General features: G+C 38.5%; 1 protein-coding gene across 1 annotated transcript in view; it reads left to right on the forward strand.

Annotated features, from left to right (window-relative positions):
* Nucleotides 1-15819, forward strand: part of LOC114247368 (pre-mRNA-processing factor 17) — a 36655-nt gene that overhangs the window by 12383 nt on the left and 8453 nt on the right. The window lies entirely within an intron of this gene.

Consider the following 15819-nt stretch of genomic DNA (forward strand, 5'->3'; position numbering starts at 1 on the left):
AATTTTGCAGCCTAATGACACAACCCATTGAGTTTCTCGCCGGATCTTCTCAGTGGGGCGCGTTTCCGATCCGGTGGCAGATTCGGTATAGCATTGCTCTTGCTACGGCGAGGATCATCAATTCTCTCAGTTTGAACCCGTGACTAGTTGGAATAGCCTCTTAGGCTACCAACGATTAGGCAGGGGAAAAAACGTCTCCAAGCTTATAAAATAAGGTTCAAATTTCAATAACGAATCCGGTATCGTGATACACTAATCCAGTGATTCTCAACCTTTTATTTGTTGCGGCACATATTTAACGATTTTAAAATTTGGCGGCACACATTAAACTATTTTAAAAATTGGCGGCACACAAAGAAAAAGATTTAAACTATTTACTTTCTAAAACACTGCATAAAACGTTTATAAAAAACCATTAAATATGCGAAATAAACTAATATATGCTTTAATAATATTTAAACGTTTAAAAAGGGATTAATTACAAGCTAATAATAAAAAAAGTTTTTTTGATATAATTTAATAATATTAACATCATTATATATTGGCAAAATTTGGCGGCACACTTTTGAAATTTCGCGGCACACAAAAGTGCCGCGGAACAGTGGTTGAGAATCACTGCACTCATCGCTATCATTTTATCCACAAAACCATTAGATGTTATTTTTATCCTTTAGTTTGAATTATATTTTCGTAGTACATGAATTTCTCAGAAATTGACTTTGTCGTATAATTAACAATACAAAAACGTTTAATTAAAATATTGAATAATGAATTTCGGTTAAAGACCATTAAAACGCGATTATTTGCTTTCGTTTGACGTAAAATATTTTCAATGTTTAATTTGTCACTGAGGTTTTGTGTTTCCAGTAGGTAAATCTTTAAATTTATTTCATTTGATGTAGCAATAACTATAGTAGAAATTAATAGTGAAGAAATATCGAGGGATGAAAAACTATTTGGTTTGAGCGACATTTTTGCAAATTTACAGGAGAGCCATTTAAAGATTAATATTTGGAAAAAAAAACTTCTTCAGCTTTTTTTTTTTTATTGCTTACATGGGTGGACGAGCTCACAGCCCACCTGGTGTTAAGTGGTTACTGGAGCCCATAGACATCTACAAGGTAAATGCGCCACCGACCTTGAGATATAATTTCTAAGGTCTCAAGTATAGTTACAACGGCTGCCCCACCCTTCAGACCGAAACGCATTACTGCTTCACGACAGAAATAGGCAGGGTGGTGGTACCTACCCGTGCGGACTCAAGAGGTCATACCACCAGTAAATTGATGTCAAATCAAAAGTAGATTTTCGATTAAGTGACTTATGTCTTTATGATCAAAGTTTAAGATCGTGTAGAAACGGCTACACATAATAGCAAGTCATCGTCCTTCAGCTATACATTTGTAGTTTTTCAAATAATATTATTAAACTATCGACAATGTGTCTGCTTGAAACTTTAGTTCATCGAGGTGATTTGCACATTCCCTGTTTCAATGTTTTTCTGATGTTTGTTTTTTTTAAGCAGACACAATATCTATACTTCTAATATATAAAATTCTCGTGTCACGGTGTGCGTGATTGAACTCCTCCGAAACGGCTCGACCGATTTTCGTGAATCTTAGCGTGCATATCGGCCAGGGTGGAAAATCGGACAACATCTATTTTTCATCCCCCTAAATGTTAAGGGGGGTCCACCCCTGAATTTTATTTTTTTATTTTTTAGACAATTTTTTTTGTTTTTATGATACAGCATACCAAAATACATACAGCCCTAAATTTTCACCCCTCTACGATAAACCCTTATTTTTTATTTGTTAATCCTTACACACTTACAATAAGTGAATTTTTTTTTCTACACTAGAAATTCCCTAGAAATCTTATGTATGGCAAAACAACGTTGGCCGGGTCAGCTAGTAATATATAAATCTACAGTGGTTTTTACGGATGTTCCGGTATAACTACTGAACCATGCATCCGATTGACTTGAAACTTTGGTACCCATGTAGAAAATACATGTACTTAATGGATAGGCTAATATTTATATGAGTGTTGGACTCCCTACACCAGTTGCGGGGGCGTTAATGATGAGAATCTTTGTGGGGGTGAGAAATAATAATGTTAATTATAAATGGCCAGCGAAGCCGATCTGTAGCTGTACCCTAGTTGTTAGTAAAGCGAGTTGTGTGTTAATTTATATTTGCGAGTGTTTATTTGCCTGTTCTGTGTGCGTATACTCGAAAGTATAATTTCAAATTATGTTAAACATTTTCGACTCTATTTTCCGAATTTCCTATTGATATCTCCGATAGGCAGTCGGAAAAAACACAAACAAAAATGCTAAACCTCTTAATAGATGACGTGAGACTTTAGAACTTATATCTCAAGGTGGGTGGCGCATTTACGTTGTAGATGTCTAAGGGCTCCAGTAACCACTTAACACCAGGTGAACCATCTAAGCTATAAAAAAAAAAGATAATGTTAATGATTAACAATCAAATGTAGTTTAATCAAATCCAATAATGTTAGCCAAACTCAATGCTATGGATGTTATCGGGTTATATTAGTTTTTGTTTCTAGGAGACATACGGTAAGGTTCGTTTACATTATCTACAAATACGTTAACTACAAATGACGTCACTGCTAGTGAAGTTGCATTGAGATGGGTCTAGAAAAAGAAGCGCGCTAATAAAAAAATAAAGAAGAAAAAAGTAGAATAAATCTAACTTATTACGGTGTTTTAAATTAGAATTTTACTTTACACGCTAAAATACGATTCATGCGCTATGATAGAAACTGAAGACTTGTTCAAACAATTCTACATATATTCTTTTGAATTTATAACCATCTATTTATTATATTTTACGATCGGAGAAGAATATGTTATCTCCGATATATACTGAGAAGATCCGGCTACATGTCTTCTATATCGTTCCCTCACTGCTGAGGATCGCGACCACATGTGATGTTCCTCCACTGTGTTCGATCATGGGTGGCATAGACCAGACTACCACCAAGTGCTTCTCTTAGTAGATCTGACCATCTGGCTGGTGTTCTGCCCACGGCGCGCTTGCCCTCTATGCGACCCGCAATTATGAGCCTCTCTAATTCATGTCTGGGTAACCGCATTATGTGTCCGAAGAAGCTCATAATACGTTCCCGGCAGGTGGCAGAGAGCTTTTTCAGATGTTTAGCTGCCTTAGAATGGGTTCGTTAGTTCTCATGGCAGTCCAATGTATTCGTAGCATCCTTCGCCACACCCACATTTCAAAGGTATCGATCTTTTTGCCATCTCGGCTTTTCATGCACCATGTCTCCCCTCCGTAGAGGAATATGGGAAAGACCAGTGCCCGCACCCAGCGCAGTTTATTTTTATAAAACTAGGAAAAAGATAAATCCTCACAATAAATCCAACAAAGATAATTATCCTCCTACGGTGGCATCAGCTAAGCAAGGCCGATTAAAATCCGCAGTGTGAATCTAGATGATCGCGCTAGAACGTTATCGATGTGTGCAGCGATCTACCTGTTGCATATCAGTAACACTAGATGGCGCGGTTTATCTTTTGATCCAATGATGCTTCTTGTTCTTCTTTAAGTGTGGCAATTAGCTTCTTGCAATGTCATTGTTGCCATGTAGAAGCTATAAAATAATCTTCAGTTTCGAATATGTAAAATAATCATCAGTTATTATAAATACGTAGGTATTCTGTTTTATGAAATACATTGATTATTTTTAAGAAATTACCTTTAAAGGCTCGCTTATCACGTGACCGTTGGGTTTTTACTTGGTCGCTTGATCTATCGTGGATTCCCATTTACGTCACGCCCTCCTTTTTCTAGATCCATTTCGAACCCCCACGGAGTCCACAACGGGAATTGACCTAGACAATAAAATCTGGTCTTTCCAAGCAAATCTGAACTTATATTTTAGTAGATTTTCGATGAACCATTAAAAGTACTCCTTAAAACATAAATATATGTAGATTTGATTGGTAAAACGCGTTAATTACGTCCGTGTTTGTGTTCCAAATATTTAATTCAGGTTATTATCTATTTTGCCCTTGCGTGTTTTTGTGACTTGGATCAATGTCGTATCGATAACACCTGACGCCTCGCTACGGATGTCGGCTGAACTTTGAACTCGCCTTCTGAAGTATGAGAACTATGTCCGTATTGATACCTTGATTCTTTTATTCGGAATGTTATAATGAAAAACCTTGGTGTTATTTCACTACATATAACGACTTTTATAACCAGTCTGGTGTTCATTACCAAAGCACATAGATATCGGAGCGTGGAATGCCGCGACCTACTTAGAGACATCAAATTTTTGTCAGAGCTTCAAACAGAAACGCAAAGATCGCTTCACATTAGATGCGTCGGGATTGGGAGTCGTTGTGGCCTAAAGGATAAGACGTCTGGTGCATTGTATCCAGCGGTGCACCGGTGTTCGATTCTCGCTGGCAGGTACCAAGGTAATGAAATACGTACTTAACAAATGTTCACGATTAACTTCCACGGTGAATGAATAACATCGTCTAGTGATAATCAAACCCGAAAAATTATAATTTGCGTAATTAAGTACTGTAGGACCTCTTGTGAGTGCGCACAGGTAGGTACCACCACCCTGCCTATTTCTGCCGTGGAGCAGTAATGCGTTTCGGTTTGAAGGGTGAGGCAGCCGTTGTAACTATACTGAAACCTTGGAACTTATATGCCAAGGTAGGTGGCGGCATATACGTTGTAGATGTCTATGGGCTCCGGTAACCACTTAACACCAGGTGGGCCGTGAGCTTGTCCATCCACCTAAGCAATAAAAAAAAACATGATGGTGGTAATAACAATATACAATAATACATATTATAATCTAAAAATAAAAATATTTGAAGGCGTTTAATCAGGTGATCCCAACGTTCTGTTTTAGTTATCTGTCGTCACAATGGTAAACAAACTTGTGATGTTGATTATTTATATACAAAAGCGTAACCGGTGTGTGAGGCCTTTATTTTTTACATTGGGGAATTCAGTTTACGGATGCCCGGTCCAAGGGGATCCGGATATCCGTATACATCCGGATCGGGTTATGTCGGACTAGAAGACGAATACTGACTAAACTCCATAGATCATTCTCGAATGGAAAGCAGAACACGAGTCCAAGGTAGATAGAGAATCTCATGGTCAACACTACAGCTAGTCGCGCGGGAGTTATGTAATCTGACATATTTTTCTAAATGATTAAAAACGGTTTTGTTGGATACATTGGATAAATTTTGTAAGTTTGTTGCAAATGAAGTTTCCTCTCGATCCACTAACGGTGCTTCTAGGTACTTTAAGCACTGGTCACCGTTCTCGTCGAACCTGTCGCTTGCGACGAAGGGCTCGACGAGTAAATTAACTCTCAGACACAGCCCACTGAGTTTCTCGCCGGATCTTCTCAGTGGGTCGCGTTTCCGATCCGGTGGTAGATTCTGCGAAGCACGGCTCTTGCTAGGGTTCGTGCTAGCAACGTCGTCAGGTTTGAGCCCCGTGAGCTCACCTACTAGTTAGGGTTACGCTGGAATAGCCTCTCTAGGCTACCAGCTTAGGTAGGAAAAAGAAAAGCAAATGAAGTTATAGTCTTACTACCTATTTTACCCATTCATTATTATACTGCTTTACTTCATTCCCGAATCAGACAAGATTTAAACCGAACCACAACGTAATGAACTCAAAAGCAAGTATTTCTGTCGCAGATTTCAAAGCTCCCACCGCATTTGGTCTAAAGCCAATAATAATCGAATTGGTGCGATGACCTTCTATTAAAAGAATTCGTGCACTCAATTAGATAAGACTGATAGTATAAGCAATTAGTGTCAGCTATGATGGTAGATCCATACGGGCTTACAACACGCATCCATTAGTAATTCCTTCATCCGAAACTATAAATACCTTCTCCACCCAAAAAAAATTATCATAGCAAATAAACTATTGTATTGCGATACAAATGGGTAGTTGGATATCATTTTCCAGCATTGCCGATGTTGCAACGGGTAAACGATGAATTAGAACATGGGTATCTGAAACAAAAATGTCAAGATTTTACATTTCTTGTTGAAGACTAAAAATAAATTTATTTTTAGTCGAATTTCCTTATATTAAAAAAAAATTTTTCAAAATTTCCTCTGAATCAGTCAGTAACTTATCCGAGAAATAGATGATCGGCGCGCTTGGTAGTTTCCCTTCTTGGTCTTGACGCAGACACTCCGAGTCTCGGGAAAACAAAAATCACTAATCCTGATTATCCTAGTAAGGATAACGGATCAAACTGTTTAAAATATTGAATTGTCATCGGTACTTAATAAGTATGCCAAATTTCGAGTTAATCCGACGTTTTGAAGGAGGTCAAAATCATTTTCAGAGATTCCGTTACATACTAACATAGGTACGTATGAAGCTAATAAAAGCGTATTAATAAGGGTTATACTACTTTAGACACTGAAATTTATTTGCTGATAATAAGGTAAGGTTGGTGGTCAACGCCACTCCTAAACCTTCGCGTCTTTACACAACAAAGATCATCATAGTAGTGTATGACGCGAAAAATTTCTACTGTAAAACTAAGATTGTAAAATTTGATTGACTGGGGAGAATTATATGCAAGAGCACTGTTCTGAGGAATAGTTCGAGACGATCCCTTCATCTTTTTACCTCAGCATCACCCTGTTTCTAATGATATGTGAGAAGAGTCCTCAACAGTAGTGGTGGCTGTGGTCCTGGCATTGGGTTTTGGCCTGGGTTTTGACGAGGGACCTTGACAATTAGGTGAGCCGTATACTGGTCTACATAAAAGGGCAAGAAAAAACTTTACACGTGGCATAATTGATTCTGTAAAAGTATTGTATTATACTTCATTCTCCCGCATTCAAAATCATATACAGATTTATTTTTGGCTATATTTTAATTGTTTAGTCTAGTTTAAAATAACAACGGCGCCATAGAAGTTTTCGCTTCGAGATTAAAAACGAATGTTTATAAAATCGATTTTATCAAAGACTAGCTGACCCGGCAGACTTCGTAGTGCCTCGATCGATAAATAAAAGACCTAAACTTTTGTATAAAATAAACTTAATAGAAACAAAAGGTATCCGTCCGACGGGGGACACATCAAAGCAAAAACAAAATTGTTATATTTATTGAATTCCGAGCATTTTCATATTTATTTATCTTTTAAACCTTCTCTGGACTTCCACAAATAATTCAAAACCAAAATTAGCCAAATCGGTCCAGCCGTTCTCAGGTTTTAGCGAGACTAACGAACAGCAATTCATTTTTATATATACAGATAGATAGAAGATAGACTAGTTCCGTCCTTATGGTCCTGATGTCTGGATTGTGGTGTGATGCAATAATCACGTGCTTACGAACGTCGGTAGGGCCGGAGTCATGGTGTCGGCTGCGACTGACAATCAAATAGCAATCTTATTAGATTCGCGATCGTGTTGCTCGTGTCCTTGCTAAGTTTCCCTTGAAACTTCTTCATTCATTACATTTGAATAAATGAGTGAACTGTTTTTATTTAAACACGTCATAGTGACGTTATTCTCGACCTGTGATTTTGAAACATTTAATTTATCATCATCATTCACAATGTTTTATTTTACACCGATATCTTTTCCTACAAATTTATTACCAGCTTCACCGCCACCTTACGTATTCGCAGTTTGTGCAGGTTCAATTTAACACCCAGAACTTTTAATTCACCATTAATTAAATTTTAAATTCAATTATTTAATAAATAAATAAATAAATAAACTTACAATATTTTTATTTGACCTCGAAACCAGGTTAATATAGCGAAATAGCTGCACCACTATATGGGAAGGTCGAATGTTATTCCTGGACAGCCTATAAATATTTTTAACTTTAAGTTTTGGGCTATTGATACTGTTACGCGTTGGGGCTCAGGATAAATAAAAAAATCTACCGAAGTAAAAGTTAATACTGTATTAGCACTTAGAACACTTAAAACACTCAACAAACACTTTAAAATTTTCAATTCACTTCTTCCGATTCGCTTCAGGTGATCCGTTCGCTGTTTCGCTTCGAGTAGCTCCGATTACTAACTGATTACGTGTGGTTGGGTCTTCGTGTCCCCTTGCGGAGGCACGGATCGGGCCTCGGGGCAATCCCCTCTTGGGATTAGCCTGACGAGTCAGGGGCGAGGATGCTGATTGTGTGCCATCTCTGCAACGCTTTTATAGCCGATACCACATCCCTAGAATTATCGAGAATATTCCACACATTTCGAGTATTGTGTTTCCGCTATCTGCTAATAGGTGGCGTTGTACTTCTCGAGCGTTCCAGGTGCTATTAGATCCTTCGATATTCGTTCGACTATTCGGCGATAGATGGTGTTACTCTTACTGGCGTAAAAATACTGATTATGTAATTATTTTTAAGTTAATGGTTAAACATACTCTCGCGTTTTGGAAGCTTTGTCCCAAGAATGTGGGAACCAAGCGACCCTAGCTCTAGGAAATTAACGATTTCCGCTCTCACGGAGACCGAGCCTCGTCGCGTCCGTATCCAGTGGCTAAAGCTTAGAACAACAGTATCGTTGACTCAACGCGCTTTCTCTGTCGACCTCGCCTCAGCGCAAACGCCCGAGGTCTCACGATCGTATGTGGGTTGCCGGTTCGTAACCACCGAATGTTTTGATCGCTTCAGTGTTGCAATTTGTTATATGAACGAGAACTTTATTGGTACTTTAGTGTGTATTTTTTTTGAGTTTTTGCAAATACTTTTATGGCTTAATTGTGCCGTCATTTATTGTCATTAATCAGTTACGACGTTTCGTATACGTGACATGTCACGAAAGCCTGACAGTAAAAAAATGCGAGATTAAGCGCTTTGAGCGCGAACCGTCGATAGATCGACTGTCTATTGAATATAAAGTACGGAGCGTCGGAATACCGAATTTGCGCAGTTTCATTATAGGTATTACGGTAGGCAGCGGCTTGGCTCTACCCCTGGCATTGCTGAAGTCCATGGGCGACGGTAGGCACTCACCATCAGGTGGGCCGTATGCTCGTCTGCCTACCAGGGTAATAAAAATAAATAAATTAGAATCGATTGATTTTTGTATATTTTTTTTAAATCGAAGTTTTTTATCAGGTGCTTTTTATCAAAAATACTTTGGTAATTTCAACAAAATATGTGAAAATAAGCTGAATTCTAAATGAATTAAACTCTATAATATGTAGCTTTAATTATTTGTATGTATACAGTGCCCGCAGGGAGTTTGCTTTCGATATTTAAGCGTATCGTGTCGTGGTGGAACTCATGAGCTCACCGAGAAACAATTCAGACAAGCCGTCTTGTCCACATCCAACCACACCTTCTGAATGTAAGATCGCGCGTGTTACTCAATCAATACACAATATGTTGTCGTAGAACAAGAAAGGTTTTATTGTATTTCAAGAAATCCGCGTGCTTAGTGCGTGTTTCTTAACGTTCTCGATAGCGTAAAAGTTAACTCAAATTTGTATGCAGTTGGAACAGCGCCCCCTAGCGGCAAACGTAGGCCAACGTTCTCCATACAAATTTGAGTTAACTTTTACGCCATCGACAAAGTAAAAAAATTCGCATTAAGTGTGCTTAGTATTACCCATACGTTTAATGTGTGATGTAAATATAAAGTTTCTTTATAAAACCGAATGATAACAATGCAACATTACTTTTCGATTGGGACGTGTTGCGAAACAGATAAGCTTCTACGGTGTGGCGCTTCATATAAATAGAATACAGAAATGCTTATCTGGTTGTTAAGAATGAATTTAATGTTTACATATTTCATCCCGGTACGAATACGTGCTGCAAATGACAGTGACATTGACGTCACACACGAAACAAACGCAATCGCAGTCCGCACTATATATAGTTAAATTTGTAAGCAACGGATATCGTGAACATTTGTTGAGTACGTATTTCAATAGAAAAATTGGTACCCGCCTGCGGGATTCGAACATCGGTGCATCGCTAGATACGAATCCACCGGACGTCTTATCCTTTAGGCCACGACGACTTCAGGAATAGGAAGGAATAACATCGTGTAGTAAAAATCAAACCCGCTAAATTATAATTGCGTAATAACTGGTGGTAGGACCTCTTGTGAGTCCGCACGGGTAGGTACCAGCACCTTGCCTATTTCTGCCGTGAAGCAGTAATGCGTTTCGGCTTGAAGGGTAGGGCAGCCGCTGTAACTATACTTGAGACCTTAGAACTTATATCTCAAGGTGGGTGGCGCATTTACGTTGTAGATGTCTATGGGCTCCAGTAACCACTTAACAGCAGGTGGGCTGTGAGCTCGTCCACCCATCTAAGCAATAAAAAAAAAACGAACGTTAGACATAATTAAAACAACTTTCACTGCTTAAATACGCGTTTTTTTTTTAAATTGTCATTATATTGTTTCCGTTACTGATATCCGTGACTTCAAAAACTGTGTAGTATTTCTAAACGTCGGAAATAGAAATGTAAGGTAGTTGTCAAGCGACTCCGGGCATGATAAAAGAAACAAAACAATAATATATTTTAATTTAAATAAATACTAGAGGATGTTTTTTTTTTTGATAAATTGTTTTTTTTAGAAATTATATTTAAATACAAATTGCATATTGATATTATATTATATTATTTATTATTTTCTTTCAATAAACAAAATAGTTTATGTTTAAGTTGATTATTGAAAACACGAATAAAACAACATTTTCTGAAAATAAATCGTAGCTAGATCGATTTATCGCCCCCGAAATACCCGGTATACTAAATTTTATGAAAATCGTTGGAGCCGTTTCCGAGTTTCAGATTATATATACCTAGTCAGGTCATAAGTATTGTCACACAGTAAAAACTTTTCTTTTAGAATGCTGGCCACAAAAAAGTTTATTGAATTCGAATTTCGAATCGTTCATGAAAATAAAAATGTATACTGTATAGAATTTTACTCATTTTTAAATATGGAGTGGACGCTTAAAGAAGACCGTGTTGCAGTTATTGCGTTGCATCGTTGCGGTTACGCGCCAATTCAAATTTTTAACATACTGAAAATTTTGAATATAACCAAAAGATTCGTTTATCGTACCATCAAACGATACAATGAAGACTCTAGTGTAGATGACAGGTCAAGAAGTGGTCGCCCTCAGTCTGTTAGGACTCCAGCAGTGATAAAAGCTGTGAAGGCGCGAATTCAAAGAAATCCCAAACGTAAGCAGAAACTGTTGGCCCTTCAGATGGGGTTAAGCAGAACCACGGTGAAAAGGGTGTTAAATGAAGACTTAGGGCTTCGGGCATATCGAAGAAAAACAGGACATCGTTTGAATGTTCGTCTAATGGACCTGAGACTGAAGAGATGCCACGCTTTGTTGAAGCGGTACGCGGGAAAAAAATATCGGGAAATTCTTTTTTCGGATGAAAAATTTTTTACCGTAGAAGAGAGCTACAACAAACAAAATGCTAAGGTGTACGGACACAGTAGTGAAGAAGCGAGCAACCGTATTCCGCGTGTCCAACGAGGTCCTTTTCCATCCTCGCTCATGGTATGGTTGGGTGTTTCTTATTGGGGCTTAACAGAGGTACATTTTTGTGAGAAAGGTGTAAAAACGAATGCAGTTGTGTATCAAAATACAGTCCTGACGAACCTTGTGGAACCTGTTTCTCATACCATGTTCAATAACAGGCACTGGGTATTCCAACAAGATTCGGCGCCAGCTCATAGAGCGAAGAGCACACAGGACTGGCTGGCGGCGCGTGAAATGGACTTCATCCGGCACGAAGACTGGCCCTCCTCCGGTCCAGATTTGAATCCGTTAGATTACAAGATATGGCAACACTTGGAGGAAAAGGCGTGCTCAAAGCCTCATCCCAATTTGGAGTCACTCAAGACATCCTTGATTAAGGCAGCCGCCGATATTGACATGGACCTCGTTCGTGCTGCGATAGACGACTGGCCGCGCAGATTGAAGGCTTGTATTCAAAATCACGGAGGTCATTTTGAATAAACTTTAGTGTCATAAGAATCTATGTTTTGTTAAGTTCATTTTGGTATATGAATGGTTACCTAATGAATAAACTTGTTTCAATTATTTTACATTAAACATGTGACAGAATTTATGACCTGACTAGGTATATTAATATACAAGAATTGTTCGTTTAAAGGTATAAGATCACCTGACGCGCTTAGAGCATTGTCTCCAGACTGCACGTCCACTGGCTGTCTGTTCTTTGATATTTACAGATCCAAGGATTTAGGAAACTAAAAAATAATAATAATGAGGCGTTCGTTCCCGCCTTTTTATTTTTTATTCTTACTTTAATTTCTAATTATAAACGAGTTCCTCCCGATCCACTAACGGTGCTTTTAGGTACCTTAAGCACCGGTCTTCGTTCTTGTCGAACCCGTTGCTTGCGACGAAGGGCTCGGCGAGTAAATTAACCCACAGACACAGTCCACTGAGTTTCTCGCCGGATCTTCTCAGTGGGTCGCGTTTCCGATCCGATGGTAGATTCTGCGAAGCACGGCTCTTGCTAGGGCTCGTGTTAGCAACGTTGTTAGGTTTGAGCCCCGTGAGCTCAGTTACTAGTTCGGCGAATCTAAAATAGCCCCTCGAGGTATCTAGAATAGGTAGGAGAAAATAAATAAAAAATAAACGATTTTATTTTTACATTTAGACGGTGGTTAATTGGGCGATTTAAAAAAAAAAAAAAACAATCTGGAACCGATGGTAATGAATGAAAAACAATGTGTTTTTAAACAACCTTTACAAATATAAGGCAAACTCGCATTTTTAGCACAAAAAAATCGCAGACACCTCTAGTTGATACTGAATCGGCTGACCCTACCAACAAATATTATAAGTAGCTGTATAATTTATACGGTAGCCATAAACAGTATTGAAATGAACTCTCCTCTGTTCGAATAATTCCACTACTTATGTTACCAATGACGCAAATACAAATGCGCTCCGACCTTCTTTTGTTAATGTAATCGAACAATCATACTTTGAAATATAAAAAAATAATATACAATTCAAATCATTCGTTTTTGTACGTTTTCGACGAAGACCTCAATGCATCAGCATAATCCGAGAGGCGAAAGGCTATCTTATAGCTTTAAACGAGCAATTCTGGTATATATATAATAATAATAATAAATATATATAATCTGAAACCCGGAAACGGCTCCAATGATTTTCATAAAATTTAGTATACAGGGGATTTCGGGGGCGATAAATCGATCTAGCTACGATTTATTTTCAGAAAATGTTGTTTTATTCGTGTTTTCAATAATCAACTCTTCCCGACATCTATTGGCGAATAATAATACTATTTTTCTTAATTGAGGGCAACTAACCGCTTTAAAGACACAACAAGATGGCGTTATTAAAAAAAAAAAACGTCATCATCTAGTTTGGCTTAAGTGACATTTTTGCAACTTTACAGGAGAGCCATTTAAAGTTTGAAATTTTGTTAAAATATCATAACATAAAAACTTGTGCAGCTATTTGAATGGACTAAACTTAATTGAATTTCAATTAAAAACATCGAATTGTTTAATTAGAAAGATAAATGTCGCGTATTAAGCGAAATATCTCTTAAACCAAACAGCCTTTCATCGCTCGATATTATTTCATGTTTTACGTAGAGTGTCTTATCACAGCCTCCGGTCACCGTCCTCGGCGAACCTGTCGCTTGCGACGAAAGGCTCGACAAGTAAATTAACCCATAGACACGGCCCACTGAGTTTCTCGCCGGATCTTCTCAGTGGGTCGCGTTTCCGATCCGGTGGTAGATTCTGCGAAGCACTGCTCTTGCTAGGGCCAGTATTAGCACACTCTCGGTTTGAGCCCCGTGAGCTCACTTACACGTCAAGGCGAAGCTGAAATAGCCTCAATGCTATCAGCATAGGTAGGAAAAAAATCACAGCCCACTGAGTTTCTTGTCGGATCTTCTCGAGATCTTCTCAGTGAGTCGCGTTTCCGATCCGGTGGTAGATTCTGCGAAGCACTTCTCTTGCTAGGGCCAGTGTTAGCACCACTCCGGTTTGAGCCCCGTGAGCTCACTTACACGCTAGGGTGAAGCCGAAATAGCCTCTCAAGGCTATCGGCATAGGTAGGAAAAAAAACGGAGTCGCATCGGACCTTATTACTCTGTTGTTAATTCGGATATATGGTGGGCATTATTCCCGATGGACACTTACATTATGAAATATCGAATTGACAATAAATAATCGACGATAAACCGCATACGTTCATCTGGCTATAAGCTAAGATATCCCTACAATGAAAACCAGAGATATGATATGCGTACACATAAATTTTAATCTACTATTGTTTATCATTATCGATAACCATAAAACATGTATGGTTATCGATAAAAGCATTACCATTGGTTAATGTTTGTAGCTATTGTTTGTTATAAAGAATATTTTATAGATTTGACCTTTTATTAACCATCTACATCCTGTAGTTAAATTTTGTTCTATCGAGTGATAAGTGGTAGCGCGGGAGTTAGATCCGTCGGCTCAAGTGTTCATTGCGTGCTGTGAAATAATCAAGTATTGAAAACGCTGTTTTCTCGGAGATTTGTACCGTATATTCCGTGGGGGATTTCTTGAGATGATACCGTTTTATGTTCGCTGCAGCCTTTTTCACCTTCACCACCTTTACTGGTGGTAAGACCTCTTGTGAGTCCGCACGGGTAGTTACCACCGCCTTGCCTTTGTCTGCCGTGAAGCAGTAATGCGTTTCGGTTTGAAGGGTGGGGCAGCCGTTGTAACTATACTGAGACCTTAGAACTTATATCTCAAGGTGGGTGGCGCATTTACGTCGTAGATGTCTATGGGCTCCAGTAACCGCTTAACATCAGGTGGGCTGTGTGCTCGTCCACCCATCTAAGCAATAAAATAAAAAGCCTTGTAACTTCGAACTAAGTTCGATTCCAGAAATCGTTCTTGCCGCGTCCCGATAAACGAAGGCTTGAAGAGGGTCTTTAGTCGCAGCGATTTGACTGTGCCCTTGGCATTATCGTAATTCCGATTGGGCCTCAGGTGGGACGATAGATTGGCTGCCTTTGTGGGCAATACAATAAATCGAATTCCGACGGCTACAGTGGATCTGTTGTTCTAAAACAATTACTTTAGAATTGATAATGCTCCAATGAAAATATTGATAAATTTTACTCTTATTACTCTCATCCAGTGTTTCACTAAATATACTTTCTTACTATTTTCTACTTTTATACTATAGTATAAATTCTAACAAAAAAAAATTGTGATGATGTCATAGTTCTTAATTTATGTAATTAATGACGTAATCTGTCAGTGTCAAATGTCAAAAAACTGTCGAATGACCCAATTGACACTTGGATTGTAACGTTGCATAAAAGGTAACGAATAAAAATAAAAATAAAACATTAGATGTTGTCAATCGGCATCGCATTACAAAAACTTGGAATACACTGCTGCTTTATCATTGGGCCAAACCCCGCAGTAAATCTGCAGCAATGAAATCATCTGCTCTGAGGAAAATTACGTGTGCGCAAGTAGCATTAGTGGCTGTAATTAAGGGCTTCGTCTTTATCCTTGTGCCGCTTTCGAGTTTAAATCGAAAGCAACGCATGCCGTTACCCCGAACCCGCGCTTCCGCGAAGCCATGTCGCGCGTCAGCTGAGTTCAATACGTAATGCATTACGTGCAAAGTAAAAGATATCTATATATTAATACGTGAAGCAAAAACTTTGTATCCCTTTTTACGAAAATTGCGCGGACGGAGGAGTATGAAAT

This window comes from Bombyx mandarina, chromosome 09, assembly GCF_030267445.1.
Source record: "Bombyx mandarina strain Sakado chromosome 09, ASM3026744v2".
NCBI classification, from domain to species: Eukaryota; Metazoa; Arthropoda; class Insecta; order Lepidoptera; family Bombycidae; genus Bombyx; species Bombyx mandarina.